Here is an 18,297-nt window from a genome sequence, read left to right on the forward strand (position 1 = left end):
ATCAGCTGACAGTCTGATGGGAACTCCTTTGTAGGTAACTGTCTCCTTATCTCTTGCTGCTCCTAGGATTCTGTCTTTCATTTTAATCTTGGCTAATGTAATTATGATGTGCCTTGGTGTGTTCCTCCTTGGGTCCAACTTCTTTGGGACTGTCTGAGCTTCCTGGACTTCCGGGAAGTCTATTTCCTTGGCCAGATTGGGGAAGTTCTCCTTTATTATTTGTTCAAATAACTTTTCCACTTGTTGCTCTTCCTCTTCTCCTTCTGGTGCCCCTATAATTCGAATGTTGGAATGTTTAATGATGTTCTGGGCATTCCTAAGCCTCTCCTCATTTTTTTTTTTTTGAATTCTTGTTTCTTCATTCTTTTCTGGTTGGATTTCTTCCTTCTGGCCCACACCATTGATTTGAGTCCCAGTTTCCTTCCCATCACTATTGGTTCCTTGTACATTTCCCTTTATTTCACTTAGCATAGCCTTCATTTTTTCATCTAATTTGCAACCAAATTCAAACAATTCTGTGAGCATCCTGATTACCAGTGTTTTGAACTGTGTATCTGATAGGTTGGCTATCTCTTCATCACTTAGTTGTATTTGCTCTGGATCTTTGATCTGTTCTTTCATTTGGGCCATTTTTTTTTTTGTCTTGATGCTCCTATTACATAATGAGAGGTGGAGCCTTAGGTGTTCACCAGAGTGGGGCAACCCACTTCACTGCACTCTGAAGCTGTATGTGGGGAAGAGTTCTGAGAGGGAACAATGACACTTGCTTCGCTCTCTGCCAGATTTCAGTCACTTCCCCCACTCCCCACCAGCAAATTGGGCCCTTCTGGTGCTGATTCCTTTGTGGGTGGGTTTGTGTACATTTAGGACCCTGTGGGTCTCTCCAGTGAAATCTCCTGTGAGGCTGGGAGTTTGTCCCCTGCCTCAACCCCCACAGTTGTTTTCAACCAGTGGTTTGTTTCCCCACGCTGGGGCCTTGGGTTCCACTATCTGTCTCGCTCCCCAGTTGCTCCTCTGGGTTTATCTGCACGCAGTTGTGGGACCGCTTAGTCCACAATCCACCACCTCACCGGGTCCACCCAAGGCTGCCTTGCTGGTCAGCTGCAGCATTGTGCGCCCCACTCCACAATCTGCCCCCTCACTGGATCCGCCAGCCGCTGCCTTGCCGGGTCCTCTCTGCCCAGCTGCCTGTCTCCGCCCCTCCTACCGGTCTGGATGACTGTGTCTTCTATAACTCCTTGGTTGTCAGACTTCCATACAGTTCAATTTTCTGTCAGTTCTGGTTGGGGTTTTTTTTGTTTGTTTTTAAATTGTTGGTGTCCTTCTTTTGGTTGTGTGAGGAGGCACAGTGTGTCTGCCTACACCTCCATCTGGGCCGGAAATGCATCATTCTTATTCTTGAGCCAGGCTGGAACGTTGCTGGTTATAAGTCAAGGGGGAAAGCAGGCGCTAGAATGTCTCAGATTAAAAACTTTGGCCTAGTAGCTGTACATGTCATCTCCAATCACAGCTCATTGACCAGATCTAATCGTATGGCTCTCCCGCACCACAAGGGGGCCAGGAAGTATAATCCCACCCAAGAAAAAAACAATCTTTTCTCCTTGAAGAGATTTTTCTTTTTAATTGGGAAAAAAAATGTCTTTCTTAGAAGCCCCAGCAGACTTTCCATGAGTCAGAATTTGACCAGTCTTTGGCCCTGGCTGGTGTGGCTCAGTGGATTGAACACTGGACTGCAAATCAAAAGGTAGCTGGTTCCACTCCCAGTCAGGGCACTGGCCTGGGTTTCAGGCCAGGTTCCCTGGTGTGTGGAGCACGAGAGGCAACCACACATTGATGTTTCTCCCCTTCTCTTTCTCCCCCACTTCTCCTCTGTCTAAAAATAAATTAATTAAATCTTTTAAAAAAAGAATTTGACCAATCTTTGGTAAAGAAGAGTAATGTCAATCTGAAAGGCTCAGACCCATCACCATACACCCCGCCCCACCCTCCGGCAGGGATTAGGGGACTTACATCTTTGAACAACTGCAACCAAACCAACAGCTGAAGAAAATTGGGGTCTAGTTAGCAAGAAAAAAGAGAAAGGTGGCTTCACAACCTTTCCCTCTCATTTTTTGTTTGGTCTGCTCTCACACTAGTAATCACAGTGTATTGAAATAGACAAGAAACATACATATAAGAAACTATATATCTTAAAAGGCAAGATTTCCCTTTACAGCAACACTTGCCTGAGAGATACCAAAACAATATTGTATTCCATCACAACTTGTTCTAACAAGCTGAAGCTAATAAACAGGTGTGGACTTTCAATAACTCCTGGATGCCAGACCCTTATTAGACCTTATTACTGAAGACTCCTTCCTAACCAATAAACAATGGGACTTGTTTTAAACAATTGGGTAAGACCTATCAATTCATTCCATTCTAACCAAAGCATTAGTTTTTAATTAGTAGTTAGTATATTACCATGAAAACACCTTCCTAATGCTCAAAACTCTCTTGACTTCTCCCTCTCAGCAACCCTCCTAGTGAATTTCTTCTTCACGCCTGAGTTTCCTGGCCTGTCAATTACATTCAGCCCTTTTCTTTTTTAAACTTTGATGACTTTTGTTTTATTCATTCATAATCTTTAGAAATGACCAAATTTTACCTTTAAAAATAGTTTTAAATGGGAATTTGATCTACAATATTACCATCTAGAAAAAGAGTTGTTAAACTTTTTCTGTAAAGGGCAGATAATAAATAGTTTACACTTTGTAAAGGTCTCTGCTATAAGTACTCAACTCCGTTTTTATACCACAAAAGCAGCCATAGATGATACATGAATGAATGGGAGCGACTGTGTTCAAATAAAACTTCATTTACAAAGCCAGGCACCTGGCCAGGCTGATGGCTGGATTTGGCTTCAGGGGGCATAATTAGCCAACTCCTGAACTAGAATTAAAGCCACTAAACTATGGTCTATTGTAAAAAATGGTAGCCCTATTATTATCAATTATTATCAATAGTAGCCCTATTATCAATGTAGCCCTGGCTGGTGTGGCTCAGTGGATTGAGTGCCAGCCTGCAAACCAAAGGGACTGTGGTTTGATTCCCAGTCAGGGCAGATGCCTGGGTTGCGGGTCAGGTCCCCACTAAGGGGCATGTGGGAGGCAACTGATCAATGTATCTCACACAGTGATATTTCTCTCCCTCTCTTTCTCCCTCCCTTTCCCTCTCTCTAAACATAAATAAATAAAAGCTTTTTTAAAAATCAATGTAAAAACAAGGTAGAAATGAAGTTGCAGATGCCTAGCTGTAGTCAAATCTCCCAAGATATAGTCTCTACACAATGACCCCAAGCTAAAAGGGATCAGAAAGCCACATAGTTTTTTCTATGAGCTGACTGAGGCTAAGTACAAATTGGCCTGTCATATCCTACACAGTGACCTTTAGGGATCAGAAATTTAAGACCAGTTATAGCAAAGGTCAGGAATCAAGGAATCCAACTCAATTCCAAAACTAAGATACAAAGTGGGTGCCCCTCTGTAGGTAACTGAGAAATACCAATCTTCCAGATGGCAGCTCCCGTCAGAGTCACCAGCCAACCACCCTACCCCCTGAGTGGGCTAGTTTGAGTCGGCTGTCCTGGACCTGGAACTGGCCAGGGAGTCAAGGTTGTGTCCTTCAAAATAACTGATACTATTAAATTGGGAAAAGTAGTCAGGAACCTGTTTCTTTGGGGAATTTTAGGCCATACCGAGGAGTTGGCTTGTTATGTATAAGAGCCTTGAGCAGCCACAGAAGGTTTTTGTCCCCAGTTTTGTTTAGCCACAGAAAATTTTCAAACAGTAGCAAACAGTTTTAAAATTTAACTTATGAGCAGCTAAGGCCCTACTCCTGTGGATCAGGAGAGCAGATGGAAGGAATGGTCATTGTAAACTGGACAAATAATCTAGAATAGTGGCTATCCAACCTCAAGAGTTTCTGTAGTGATGGAAAATGCTGTCAAGCATGGTAGCGACTAGCCACACGTGGTACTGAGCATTTGAAATGTGCTTAGTAAGACTAAGGTACTGAATTTTAAAATCTAGTAAATTTTAATTAATTGCAATTATCATTTTAGTAGCCACATGTGGTTAGTGACTTCTAGAGTGGACGGTACAGGTCTAGAAGTCCAGCACATGTAGCTCTTGTCCCTTGGGAGCTCTTGGGATTCAATGAGAAATCCTCAATATTCTTATTTTTATTTATTTTTATTTTGTGTGTGTGTTTTTGTTTTTTATTTTAAATATATTTTATTGACTATGCTATTATAGTAATCCCATTTTTTCCTCCCTTTGATCCTCCTCACCCTGTACTCCCTTTCCCTCCAGCATTCCAACCAGCTCAGTTCATGTCCATGGGTCATATATATAAGTTCTTTGGCTCCTCCATTTCCTATACTATTCTTGACCTCCCCCTGTCTATTTTGTACTTACCATTTATGCTTCTTATTTTCTGTAGCTTTTCCCCCATTCTCTTCCCTCCTCCTCCCCACTGATAACCCTCCATGTGATCTCCATTTCTGTGATTCCATTCCTATTCTAGTTGTTTGCTTAGTTTTTCTTTTTCAGGTTCAATTGTTGATAGCTGTGAGTTTGTTGTCATTTTACTGTTCATAGTTTTGATCTTCTTCTTTTTCTTAGATAAGTCCCTTTAATATTTCATATAATAAGGGCTTGGTGATGATGAACTCTTTTAACTTGACCTTATCTGGGAAGCACTTTATCTGCCCTTTCATTCTAAATCATAGCTTTGCTGTATTAGAGTAATCTTGGATGTAGATACTTGCATTTCATGACTTGGAATACTTCATTCCAGCCCTTTCTTTCCTGTGAGGTTTTTATTGAGAAATCAGATGATAGTCTAGTGGGCACTCGTTTGTAAGTAACTGTCTCCTTTTCTCTTGCTGCTTTTCAAATTCCTTATCTTTAATCTTGGGTCACTTAATGATGATGTGCCTTGGTGTGTTCCTCTTTGGGTCCAACTTCCTTGGGACTCTCTGAGCTTCCTGAACTACCTGGAAGTCTATTTCCTTTGCCAGATTGGGGAAGTTCTCCTTCATTATTTTTTAAATAAGTTTTCAATTTCTTGCTCTTCCTCTTCTCCTTCTGGCACCCGTATGATTCGGATGTTGGAATGTTTAAAGTTGTCCCAGAGGTTCTTAAGCCTCTCCTCATTTTTTTTTTTGAATTCTTGTTTCTTTATTCTGTTCTGGTTGAATGTTTATTTCTTCCCTCTATTCCAAATCATTGACTTGAGTCCCAGTTTCCTTCCTTTCACTGTTGGTTCCCTGTGTATTTTCTTTTTTCACTTTTCATAGCCTTCACTTCTTCCTCTATTTTGCATCTCTACTCAATCATTTCTGTGAGCATCCTGATTACCATTGTTTTGAACTCTGTATCTGATAAGGTGGTTATCTCCTTGTTGCTTAGTTCTCTTTCTGGTGTTTTGATCTGTTCTTTCATTTGGGCCATATTTCTTAATCTCAGTGCACTTGTTACATTGTAAGGGGCCTTAGATATTCACCAGGGTGGGGTAACCCACTTGGCTTTATCTTGTGGGGCTGTATGTAGGGGAGGGATCACAGAGGGAGCAATGCCAGTTGCTGGATTCTTGCCCACTTTCAGTCACTTTCCCCACTACCCACAAGGAAATTGGGCCCTTGTGGGGCTGATTCCCAGGTGGGTGGGTTTGTGTACATTCTAGGACCTTGTCGGCCTCTCCAGTGAGGCCTGGAGTTTCTCCCACCACTGCACCCCTATACTTTTTTATTGCCACAGGTTTCAAGGCTTTAGTTTCCCTGCATTGGAACCCTGCATTGCATAGTTTGTCTTGCTCCCCAGTTGTTCCTCCTGGTTTATCTGCAAACAAATGTGGGATAACCTGGTCCACCAGCTACCACCTTGCAGTGCATCCTCTCCACTCCAGCTGCCCATCTCCGCCCCTCCTACCAGTCTCAATGAATATTTCTCCTTTAACTCCTTGGTTGTCAGACTTCCATACAGCTCAGTTTTCTGGCAGTTCTGGTTGTTTTTTGTTTTTAAATTTGTTGTTGTCCTTCTTTTGGTTGCACAAGAAAGCAAAGCATATTTACCTATTGCCTCTATCTTGGCCAGAAGTTCTCAATATCCTTATTTTTAGAGAGAGGGAAAAGGAGGGAGAGAAAAAGGGAAAGAAACATCTATGTAGGAGAGAAATATTGATCAGTTGCTTCTTGCAGCCTAGATATGTGCCCTAAATAGGAACTGAACCCACAACCTTTCAGTGTACAGGACAACACTCCAACCAATTGAACCACACCATTAGGACAGTGTACATATTTTTTATTAAGATAATCTCAAAGATAACTTTTATTAAGATAATCTGCCCGGGTGGCTTGGTTGGTTAGAGCGTCATCCTATGCACCAAAAGGTTAAAGGTTCTACCCCTGCCAGGGCATATACCTGGGTTGCAAGTTCAATCCCCGGTCAGGGCATGTAGGGGGGCAATCATCGATGTTTCTCTTTTCTCTCTTTCTTCCTCTCTCTCTCTCTATCTCTCTGTGTCTCTCTGTGTCTCTCTCTCCCTCCTCACCCCTCTTTAAAATCAATTAACATATCCTCAGGTGAGAATTTATATATATATATATATATATATATATATATATATATATATATATATATATATTTCAGAAGATATAGATATAGATATAGATATTCTGAAAGGGTTTTTCTAACTACAGCTTCCCTCCTCATACACACTCTCACTGAGATGTTTAGAATTCAGAAAATGCAAACAAGATACAGGAGAAATATCTGAGACAAGAAAAAGTTTCTGAGATGTACTAAATTAAATTACAGTGGGCAGTAAAGTAAAAGAAAGAGGCAAGAATAATTAACCAGCTAATAGCTGTGGGCCAATGAGCAAAAGACTAGTCACATTCCTGGGTGTGTGTTAGAGCTTTGGATTAAGCTCCAGGCATGCATTAGCCCACCACAGACACCCAGCATGAATATGCATGAACTTTCAGGCTGTTGCCTGTAACCAATCAAGAGTCATAAATATTCCTTCATTATGGATTGTGCACCTATACTGGAACTGCTCCCTTTCACTTTTTTGCACCCCCTTTATCTGTAGCTAGTGTAAATTCTTTCAAAACAACTTATACCTTCCTTCCCAAAAACAATGTATAAAAGTGCTCATCATGGAACAAAAATGGCTATAGCCAGCAATTTCTACCTGTGCTACAATGTAGAGCACAAGGATAAGTTTGCACAAAGTTTTGGAGTTCAAGTTTTGGCCAATGCAGTTTTTGCAGTTATTGACTGAATTTTTTCCACTCCCCACAGGAGAGGTTAGATATGCCAACAACATCACTTATAAAAATTGTGTCATGATCAGAGAAGTGATTTAGACTTCTGGTCAAGGTGGAGGTGTAAGTAGACATGCTTCACCTCACACAACCACAGAAAGATTTATGACTGGATCTTAAAACAAGTAACACCCAGGACCATCAAAAAATCAAGCTGTGTGGAAGTCTGACAACCAAAGATTTAAAGAAGCCACATTCATCCAGATGGTGAGGAGAGGAGGAGTCCCAGAGATGGGCAGAGAGGTGTGGAGATGCAGTGTGGCACTGAGAGGCAGTGGCAGCAGTGGAACAGATGGTCCCACATTTATGTATGGTGGATAAAAATTGGGAGAGATACCTTGGGATTAAAAGGGATACCTTGGGAGCAAGCAATCCCAGCCCTGAGACAGACAGCACAGCCCAGGGTTCCAGCACCAGGTAGATAAATTCCCATAACTTACGGCTGTAAAAACCAGTGGGGGTTGGGGCGGTGAACAAAACTGCTGGATTTTCAAGATATGGGAAGTGGATGAAGTGACTGGAAACAGGGCAAGTGCCACGCAAACCTCCAGAAGCCAGGCAGCAGCATTGTCCCCTCTCTGAGCCCTCCCCGCAGACAGAGCCACAAAACAGGAAGGTGGGTTGCCCCACCCTGGAAATTACCTAAGGCTCCACCCCACAGAATTTACAGATGCCTTTTCTACAATAGGCCATACTACTAAGACAGGGAGTTAAAGCAGCTCTACCTAACACACAGAAACAACCACAGGGATGCTGCCAAGTTGAAGAGACAAAAAAAAATGTTGCCAAATGAAAAAAAAAAAAAAACAACAGAAAAAGAACTAAATGAAATGGAGGTAGCCAACCTATCAGATGCAGAGGTCAAAACACTAACCATCAGGATGCTCAAAGAACTCACTGATTACAGTAACAACATAAAGGAAGAAATGAAGGTTATACAAAGTGAAAAATCTACAGGGAACCACTAGTGGAGGAGAGGAAGCTGGGATTCAAATCAAGGACTTGGATCATAAGGAAGAAATAAGCATTCAACCAGAACAGCAAGAAGAAAAAGAATTCAAAAAATGAGGATAGTATAAGGACTCTCTGGGACATCTTCAAACCAACCAACATCCACATCATAGAGATGCCAGAAGGAGAAGAGGAAGAGCAAGAAATTGAAAACTTATTTGAACAAATAATGAAAGAAAACTTCCCTAATTTGGTAAAAGAAATAGACATACAATTTCAGGAAGCACAGAGAGTCCCAAACAATTTGGACCCAAAGAGCAACACCAATACACATCATAATTAAAATGCCAAAGGTTAAAGATAAAGAGAGAATCTTAAAAGCCACAAGAGAAAAGCAGAGAGTTACCTACAAAGGAGTTTCCATGAGACTGTCAGCTGATTTCTCAAAAGAAACTTTGCCAGCAAGAAGGGATGGCAAGAAGTATTCAAAGTGATGAAAAGCAAGGACCGACAACCAAGATCACTCTATCCAGCAAAGCTCTCATTTAGAATGGAAGGGCAGATAAAGTGCTTCCCAGATAAGGCCAAGTTAAAGGAGTTCATCATCACCAAGCCCTTATTACATGAAATGTAAAAGGGGCTTGTTTAAGAAAAATAAGATCAAAACTGTGAACATTAAAAGGGTAAAAAAAAAGTCACAACTATCCACAAGTGAATCTAAAAAAACAAACTAAGCGAGCAACCAGAACAAGAACAGAATCACAGATAACAGAGATCATTTGGAGAATTATCAGCTGGGTGGGGAAAGGGGGAGAACGGGGGTAAAGGTGAAGAAATTAAGAAGCATAATTGGTAGGTACAAAATAGACAGAAGGATGTTAAGAATAGCATAGGAAATGGAGAAGCCAAAGAACTTATATGTATGACCCATGGACAAGAGCTAAAGGTGGGGGGAATTGCTGGCAGGGTGGCGGATACCAGGCTGTAGGAGGAACTCCATCCAGCAGCATGCTCCTCTCAGCCGCCGAGGATGAGAACTAAGTCGTCCTGGACACAATCTTGGTGTTCCAGTGGGAAAGGGAGTGCAATTCCCTCTAGTGGAGAATGCCCAAGCCCTTCTCAGACACAGCTTTTATTAGGGTTGGGAAGTGCAGGGGGACACAGCACATGTGCATAGCTGATCAATCAATGTCCAAAAAGCCATAATCATAAAAAACTAACACTGTCTATACATGACAATTAAAGAAATACAGAAACCTTTTCAGGTTGTGGTCTGCGAGACATGCAGGCACCAGATGGCTGTAAAGACATATTTCATGAAGTTGGGAGTTTCACTCCTTATGCCGTGAACTAAAGCATCTGGGTTATACTAACAGGGCTTATCACTGAGCAGAGCTGGCTTCAGAGGACAAAAATGTACATTTTAGGCCTGATTCCCATAGAACCCCCGGTGTTAGAATCGAGTCATGCCTGCCACCTGCGTTATGACCTGGTTTTCCAGGGAGACTTGCCAGCCCCTTTCAGAGCGTGCTCTCATAAGACTACAATCTCCAAAGCCACACGAGCAGTCCCCAATGCCAGGCGGAGGTGGGCAAACGTGTAAAAATTGGGACAACTATAATAGCATAATCAAAATATATTTTAAAAAAGAAAAGTAGTTTATGTACACAAGAGTGTATTGAAAGAACTGAAGAGAATTCTTGACAACAGTGAAATTACAAAATAAGACGATGCTTTGTGGCTTCCCCCTGACAGGAGCTTGAAATTGTAATTGGAGATGAACACATTTCTTTTACTACATCAAAAATGGGTTTTCAGGCTGCTGGCCCAGTAGCAGAGTTGGTTAGAGCATCATCCCAATACGCCAAGGTTGCAGATTTGATCCCCTGGTCCAGACACATACAAGAATCAACCATGAATGCATAAATAAGTTGGAACAACAAATCAATGCTTCTCTATCTCCCCCTCTCTCTCTTATAAATCAACGAATAAAAATGTAAAAAGAAAAGACAATTAGTGTAGAAAAGTGACAGTGAAGTCATTTTAAAAAATAGATTCTCTTATTGATGAGAATCAGTCAAAGGACCCTGAAGGCCTTTGAGTATTTTACAATTTGGTATAGCATCTATAATGTTCAGTTTTTAGTCTTATTGGATTACATTTCAATGTAGATTAAGCCATTCTAAATTGTATGTGGTTTTGAAGTTGTTTTATATTTACTTAAGGGATAGGTAAGGGAGGGTTTGTTATTTAATTATTGAGATTTTTATGAATGTGAAGCAAACAAATTTTTGTATGCAACTGAAAATGAGAAATACATAAATAGGCTTATGGTTATCTTCACTTGTGTCTGTGTAGGCTAGACAGTCCCCACCCCCATTAAAGTCTACAAATAAAAGCCACCATTCATGGAAGTTTTGCTCTAATAAAACGTACCAAAGCCTGGGGAAAAAAATTGCTCATCAATTCCAGGACACATTGTTCTTTTCCACCTAGTCCTGCTGCTGGTGGTTTAGACTTCATGACCCAGGACATGGTCCTTTCCTGCCTAGCATATGGCTCAATAAACCTTTCTTTCAGAAAAACTTTCAGTTGTGAAGTTTTCTGTTTAACATCTGCTATGGTATGAGTACCTGAGGTCCCACCATACATCATGCCCCATGTTTCTCACAGAGGTCCAGAAAGCTTCCTGAACACAGTCCTCCAAGTCAGGGCTGTATTGCCTCCAAACACTTCTAAAAACTCTTGCCTCACTCCTATCCTCTCCTGGAATCCTTTCTCACACCCTAGGGCTGCACCAGACTGAGCCACACCTGTCCAGTTTTTGTATGAGAGCCCCCAACCTGCTCTCTTCAGAGGTACAGAGTCTATACCCCAGACCCTAACCCAGATCATTCCCTGTTTCTCAGCAACAACCCTCCAAATGGCATATAGTCCATCTCACTAAATTGAGGTACTTTTGAAGTAGGGATGCTCATTTGAGACCAAAGTGCTGAGTCCTGGGACAATTTCTGACTTCATTAGGCTTTAGTTGCTTGGGGCCTGTATCGAGGGAAGGGATGGTGGTGACCTGTATCAGCGTGGTCCCTGGAGATCTGGTGATACAGGCAAGGGGTGGGTATCTAGCTGCGGAAATGGAAGGAGGAGCTGTTACTCTTCCTGCCACAAGAGGGAGCACCAGGGGGAATATCTTGATCAAACCAATTAATTAGGTTTCTTATATAGATTGTAGTCATCCTTGGCTGGTGTGGCTCAGTGGATTGAGTACTGACGTGTAGACTGAAAGGTTTCTGGTTTGATTCCCACTAAGGGCATATGGCTAGGTTGCAGGCCAAGTCCGCAGTTGGGTGTGTGAGACAGGCAACTGGTCAAAACACATCATGTTTCTCTCCTCTTTCTCTTTCCCTTCTCTCTAAAAATAAAGAAAGAAAAAATCTTTTTTAAATGTATTTTATTGATTATGCTATTACAGTTGTCCCATTTCCCCCCTTCTCTCCCCTCCACCCTGTACCCCCTCTCCCACCCACGTTCCCCCCCTTTAGTTCATGTCCATGTGTCAATCTTATGAGTTCTTTAGCTTCTACATTTCCCATACTATTCTTGCCCTCCCCCTATCTATTTTCAACCTACATTCTATGCTACTTATTCTCTATACCTTTTTCCCCCTCTCCTCCTCCCACCCCCCTGCTGCTAGCCCTCCATGTGCCCTCCATTTCTGTGGCTCTGTTCCTGTTCTGGTTGTTTACTTAGTTTCTTTTGGTTTTGCTTTACGTGTGGTTGTTCATAATTGTGAGTTTGCTGTCCTTTTCCTATACATGTCTTTTCTTTATCTTCTTTTCTTAGACAAGTCCCTTTAGCATTTCATAAAATAAGGGCTTGGTGATGATGAACTCCTTTAACTTGACCTTATCTGAAAAGCACTTTATCTTCCCTTCCATTCTAAATGAGAGCTTTGCTGGATAGACCAATCTGGGATGTAGGTCCTTGTCTTTCATGACTTGGAATATTTCTTGCCAGCCCCTTCTTGCCTGTAAGGTCTCTTTGGAGAAATCAGCTGGCAGTCTGATGGGAACTCCTTTGTAGGTTACTCTCCCCTTATCTCTTGCTGCTTCTAGGATTCTCTCCTTCGTTTTTACCTTGGCTAATGTAATTATGATGTGCCTTGGTGTGTTTCTTCTTGCGTCCGACTTCTTTGGGGCTCTCTGAGCTTCTTGGATTTCTTGGAAGACTGTTCCTTTTGCCAGATTGGGGAAGTTCTCCTTTATTATTTGTTCAAATACGTGCTCCATCTGTTGCTTTTCTCCTTCCTGTTCTGGTACCCCTATAATTCGGATGTTAGAACGTTTAAAGGTGTCCTGGATGCTCTTAAGCTTTTCCTCAATTTTTTGAATTCTTATTTCATCATGCTTTCCTGCTTGGTTGATTCTATCTTCCTTCTGGTCCACTGTATTGTTTTGACACTCAGATTCCTTCCTTTCACTATTGGCTCTCCTCCGCGTATCTTCCTGCATCTCTTTTATGGTAACCTCCATCCTTTCATCTAAATTGCACCCAAAATCAACCAATTCCGTGAGCTTTCTGATCACCAGTGTTTTGTACTGCGCATCTGATAGATTGGCTATTTCTTGGTCGCTCAAAAGGATGAGTCCTGGGGGACTGATCTGTTCTGTTGGAAACATGTCTTATGTCTTTCCCTGTCTCTGGTCACTCTTGTTACGGTGGGGGGGCAGAGCCTTAGGTGTTCACCCGGGCTGGGCACCCTGGTCGCTAGATTGTGATGTTATATGTGTGGGCGGGGGCGGGAGCGGGAGGGGACAATGGCGATAGTTCCATTCTCCTGGGCTCAGGCCCTTCCCTGGGATCCTGGGCTTCGAGCTCTGCCCTGGTCCACAGTCGCTGCCCCACAGGGTCCGCCAGCCGCAGCTTGCGTTCTCAGGGATCACCACTGTGTTCTTGCGCCCCGGATGGCTGTCACGCTGATTTGGCGCCAAATTTTCCCCGACCTCCGCGCGCCTCCGACCCGCGCCAGCCCCGCGCCCGCCCGGCTCATCGTCTCCTACCGGTCTGGATGTACGGGTCTACTTCAACTTCTTGGCTGTCCGACTTCCATTCAGATAAATCCTGTCAGTTCTGAGTGATATTCTGTCTGTAAATTGTTGTTCTAATCTTGGTTGTGCGAGGAGGCACGGTGCGTCCACCTATTCCTCCATCTTGCCGGAAGTCCCCATAAAAGAAAAAATCTTTAAAAAAAAGATTGCAGTCAGTATGACCTCAACTTTTATCAAGGGTCTCTCAAATATGCCCATTTTGAGGATCAGTCCATTTAGTAATGTAGAGTGTGCATTTTAGACCCCACTTCAAGTGTTTTTGGAATACATTCCAGAAAGTCTTCCAGAGAATTCACAGTAACCTAGCAAGACTATGGCCAAGGGAAGAGGGTTGACAGAATTAGCAAATAAAAATACAAGACACTTGCCCTGGTTGGTGTGACTCAGTGGATTGAGTGCCAGCCTGTGAACCAAAGGGTCGCTGGTTTGATTCCCAATCAGCGCACATGCCTCGGTTGCAGGCCAGATCCCCAGTAGGGGATGCACAAGAGGCAACTACACGTTGATGTTTCTTGCTCTCTCTTTCTCCTTCCCTTCCCCTCTGTCTAAAAATAAAGAAAGAAAATCTTTTTTTAAATACAGGACACTCAATTAAATCTGAATTTCAGATAAAAACAAAAAAATGTTTAGTGTTCCCCTCAAATATTTCATGGCACATAATTATATCAAAAATACTTGTTGATTATTGGAAATACAGATTTAACTAAAATCGATTTTTTTCAAAATATGTTTCCTGCTTTTAAAGAGGAAGGAAGGGAGAGAGAGAAAGAGAAACATCAATGTGAGAGAAACATCACTTGGGTGTCTCCCAATACATCCCCAGGGATGGAACCCACAACCTATGTATGGGCCCTGATAGAGAATCAAACCCTCAAACTTTTGGTGTATAGAACAATGCTCCAACCAACTGGCCAACATAAGACAGGGCTCAACGTCTATTCTGTCTGACAAAGTTACTGAGGGTTAGATCTGTTTTAAGTTTTCCAAACTGAAATATTTGCAGCCTTGATGGCATCTGCTCTGGTGTGCATTAGAGCAGACATCCAGATTCTTTCATGAGGAAACATATGGTTCTGCCCACAAGATCTCCCCAGAGCAGCCCTGACCAGAAGTGGAATGACTTCTGATTTCCGTGCACCCTCCTTTCACAAGGAGACGCAGTAGTGCCCTGCTTGGCTGATGTGGAACAGAAGTGGCTCTGCCTTCAACCTCTGAAGCAGTCTCCTGCTCCCTCCGTTCAGCACCTTCAAAAGGTTGGCTGAGAGAAACAATATTTTTTAAGGATTATCTGAAGAATGTCTTTTTTTCTAGGTCAGTGGTAATCAACCTTTTTAGTGAGTAGGCTAATTCAGGAAAAAGTAACCTGTTACCGAGTTTGCAAAAGAAGAAAGTATCTTTTTTTAATCAGAAATGTAATATCAACAACTTTTGTTTAAGCATGCTTTTGTCGTTTCTCCAGTTGCTAAAGGGTTTCATTATTTTGCCTAAACTTTCAGAAACTTCAAAACATGCATGCCCTGGTATATCTGATGTAATGCTCTACCTTTTACCAAAGTTTGTGGTCTAGAAAAGCATTTTTGGAGCTGGTTCAGTTAGTTTTTCCTTAACTGACCCTATTATCCACTTAACTGCAAAAAGTGTTTTGTGTTTTTATTCAGGCATAATGACCATACAATAAAGTGCATAAAGTATACTAATCTCTTTTTAAGATTTTATTTATTTGCCCTGGCTGGTGTGGCTCAGTGGATTGAGCACTGCCCTGTGAACCAAAATGTTGCTGGTTCCATTCCAGTCAGGGCACATTCCTGGGTTGGGGGCCAGGTCCCCAGTTGGGGCATGTGAAAGGCAACCAATCCATATTTCTCTCACACATCAATGTTTCTCTCCCTCTCTTTCTCTCTCCTGCACCCTGCTCTCTGTAAATAAATAAAATCTAAAAAATAAAAATAAAACCCAATGGCAAAAAAGAAAAAGATTTTTATTTATTTATTTATTTATTTATTTTTAGACAAAATAAATAAATTTTGGTTGGGGAAACACCAACGTGAGAGAGAAACATCTATGGGTTGTTTCATAGACACCCTCATACACACCCTGACCAGGGACTGAACCAGAAACCCAGGCATCTGCCCTGACTGGGGATTAAACCGACAACCTTTCACTTTCCTGGACAATGCCCAACCAATGCACCACACCAGTCAGGGCTAAAGTGTTAATATCAATGGTACAGCTCAATGAAACTTTGCATTTATATACACCTGACTAGCTACCACCTAATCAAGATACAGAACTTTTCTGCACTCAGCAAATTCCTTTGTGCTCTTTCCCAATCAATACTTCCTACAAAGGTAACCACTATTCTGAATTTGTCACCATTCATTAGTTTTGTTTGTCCTTAACTTTCATATAATTGGAATCATACAGTATGACATGTATTCAGTGAACATAATTTCTGTGAGATTCATCCATGTTGTGGCACATATTGGTAATTCATCTTTTTTATCGCCACATATTATTCCACTGTAGGAATATACCATAATTTATTTGTCAAGTTCCCTGGACATTTATGCCATTATGGGGTTTTGGCTCTTGTGAATAAAGCTGCTATCAACATTATGCTATACTTATGTCTTTTGGTGCACTCATTTCTCTTGCATCTAATCATAGAAGTATTATTATTGGATCATAATGTAAGGTGTACGTTTAGCTGTAGTCAATATGACCAAACAATTTTCTACCCACCCTCCCACCCCCGCAGCAATGTATGAGAATTTCAGTTGTTCCACACCCTCAGCAAATAGCAGTATTGTCCACCTTCTTAATTTTAGCTATTCTGGTGGGTGTATGGTGGTATCTCTTGGTGATTTAAACTTGTTCCTCTCAAGTGATGTTGCACCACTTCACATATGTACACTGGCAATTGGCCATTCTCTTTTTGTGAAGCACCTGTTAAAGTCTATTGTAACTCGCATCCAAAGATGACCTCCCAGTGATCCATGTCCCTGGTATTAGTATTCATGGCCTTTGTAGTTGTCCCTTCCTTCATTGAATCTGAGCTGGGCTGTGACTCACTCTAGCCAATAGATTGCTCCAGAAATGGTGCTGTGCCAGTTCTGGCCCTAAGCCTTCAGAAGGCATGGCAGCTTCAGCTTTGGAGCTCTCTGGAGTCTGAGCCATCAGCAAGAAATCCAGCTACCTTACTGGAGAGACCATGTGTTGGAAGAGGTCATTGAGAGGACATCACCCCTAACTGACCCTAGAACTGGACTCCAGCAATCAGAGACTCCTCATCCCCTCCCCTATTCTTGGATTGTATGTTCTGTCCACTAGTCCCACAGCAAGAGCCATGTTAAAGGACGAAGTCTTGAGAGCAATGGGTTGTTGACACCAGCTGGATGGTATACGTGACTGAACACAGTGCAGCCCTCTATATAAACTTCTGAAATTTTGGTGGGCAGAGCAGATAGCTAATCTTTTCGTTCACCCAAGACAAGCCTTGCATGTTCCCTGCAAGTTCCCTGGCCTTTTAAACCTGCCACCTACCAATCTGGAGTGGTCTACCTCTTTCTTCAGTCTCTCTTTGCACTCCATGTATGGAGACCAATTTTCAAACCAACACCATGTAGAGTAACCACAGGGAGAGAGCCTTTCCTGGTTTTGGTCAAAGATAAGAGTATGAAGACAGAAAATGAGTCAGAGAGATGCAATGTTGCTGCCTCTGAAGATGGAGGAAAGGGGCCATAGCCAAAGCATAAGAGCAGTCTCTGGAAGCTGGAAAAGGCAAGGAAACGAATTCTCCCTTAGAGCCTCCAGGAAGGAACACAGTCCAATGATACCATCATTTTAGCCCAGCAAGACCGTTGTCAAACTTCTAACCCTCAGAATTGTAAGATAATAAATCTGTGTTGTTTTAACCCACTATGTGTATGATAATTTGTTGTGTCAGCAATAGAAAACCAATACATTTCCCCTTCCACTAATCAGACTAGCAGAGAACTGTGTATCTATGTATTGTCCTCTCTTACCCAGAGGAATCCCCCATATAAGTATTCTATTGACTGTGGTTTGATTGCAGTGTTACTGGCTGACATTAAGAAGAACTATAAAAAATCAACCTTATGAAACTCTTTGCTGCTTTTGCCATATTATGTGGGGAATTCCATCCCTTGGAGTCATCCCAGACACAATCTGTTGTTCTGGAAGGAAAGAGGGTGGCGATTCCCTCTAGTGGAGAAAACCCTGAGCCCTGCTCTGAAATAGCTTTTATTGGGATTGGTATGCACGGGGGTATACAGTATGCATGCAAAGCTCATCAATCAATGTCTAAGGGCCATAGTTACAGAAAACAGATATTGTTTATAGGTAACAGAGATCTGCCTCAGGTCAGGGTCTGTTAGACAGGCTGACGCCAGATGGTCGTTAAAGCGTGTTTCATGATTAGGAGTTCACTCCTTCTGCCTTTGGACTTAGATATCTGATTCATGGCAACAAGGCTATGCAACGCAAAGCAAGCCTCAAGAGGTATAATGCATTCTTTGGGCCTGATTTCCCACAGGAACCCTCGATGCTAGTATTGGGAATGCCTGCCTCCAGCATTCCCAGCATTCTGGTCAAGACTTACAGGCCTCTTTCAAGGCCTTTCTTGCGTGGGGCTACAGTCTCTGATACCACACAAAGTGGTCCCCAACACTATTATACGTGGGAAAAGATTTCATTACACCGAAGTGTCCTCTTCATGTGTTCCTCTGGACAAGAGAGACTCTTGCTTGGATCTCTTTGTTTTGGATGTTAGGAAGCTTAAATCAGTGATTCTCAAACAAGGGTATCTTGGGATGGAGGAACTATCAGAACCACCAGGGTAGCTCT

The 18,297-nt window shown here is 42.3% G+C and overlaps 1 pseudogene; it reads left to right on the plus strand.

Annotated features, from left to right (window-relative positions):
• Positions 1-7,215: 7,215 nt before the first annotated feature.
• Positions 7,216-10,499, plus strand: LOC123825440 (annotated as a pseudogene).
• Positions 10,500-18,297: the final 7,798 nt, after the last annotated feature.

The sequence above is a fragment of the Phyllostomus hastatus genome, unplaced genomic scaffold (assembly GCF_019186645.2).
Source record: "Phyllostomus hastatus isolate PE091 unplaced genomic scaffold, TTU_PhHast_1.1 phas_contig_64, whole genome shotgun sequence".
NCBI classification, from domain to species: Eukaryota; Metazoa; Chordata; class Mammalia; order Chiroptera; family Phyllostomidae; genus Phyllostomus; species Phyllostomus hastatus.